This window comes from Triticum aestivum, chromosome 6B (genome assembly GCF_018294505.1).
Source record: "Triticum aestivum cultivar Chinese Spring chromosome 6B, IWGSC CS RefSeq v2.1, whole genome shotgun sequence".
NCBI classification, from domain to species: Eukaryota; Viridiplantae; Streptophyta; class Magnoliopsida; order Poales; family Poaceae; genus Triticum; species Triticum aestivum.
Genome location: NC_057810.1, coordinates 669325825 through 669326589, shown reverse-complemented (window position 1 = coordinate 669326589; position 765 = coordinate 669325825).

The window sequence follows — 765 nt, the reverse complement described above, 5'->3', positions numbered from 1 at the left end:
CACGAGAATTTTATGTATTCATTTTAGTCCGCCAAATTGCTAAATGCAATGGGGCAGGGGAAGGGCGATATTGGGGCATAGGCCGAGGCGGGATCTAAGCAAATGCAATATGTGAGCATCGCGATCAAATGATTGAGGTTTGGTAAGGTAATCTCATTTATACCCTTTCTATCAGAAAAAACTCAGCCTATGCCCCAATTACACTTTTTTTTGGTGTTTTTTGTGAAGGGGAAAACCCAGGGCTCTGCATCATGAAGGATGACCCATTCTTTGTTGGAAACCTCATAGACGATGGAAATACACCTCCCGCAATGCTTGTAGGTATTTTGCTTGCAAGATGTGCAACAGAGAGAACCTTTACAAGTGTTGATGGAGATTACTCAACTCTTAACCAAACTCGAAAGGAAAAGAAATATTCACCGGGGTACAAACCTTTGCATGGAGGCTCCAAAGTAAGCTATACCAAGATGCACAAGCGTAGGAACGTACTCTCCTCATATCAAGAAATATTGTGCTTAGTGTGATTAACTAGCGGCGAAGGAAAGCATGTGGAATCCAATTTATGCAATTTCGAAAATAGATTTACATGATGTTGATGTCATATATTTTGTCTGTGGTGGATAGTTGATGATTTAGTAGTATAGGCGGTTGGATGAGAAGTGTGTGTGCAGTGGCGGAGCTAGGCAAAACGTTCCGGGGGGCCAAAGGCAAATCATGAAAATCTGATGTAGGCAACAACTATTTTTCTCTGAATCTAAGCCTTCT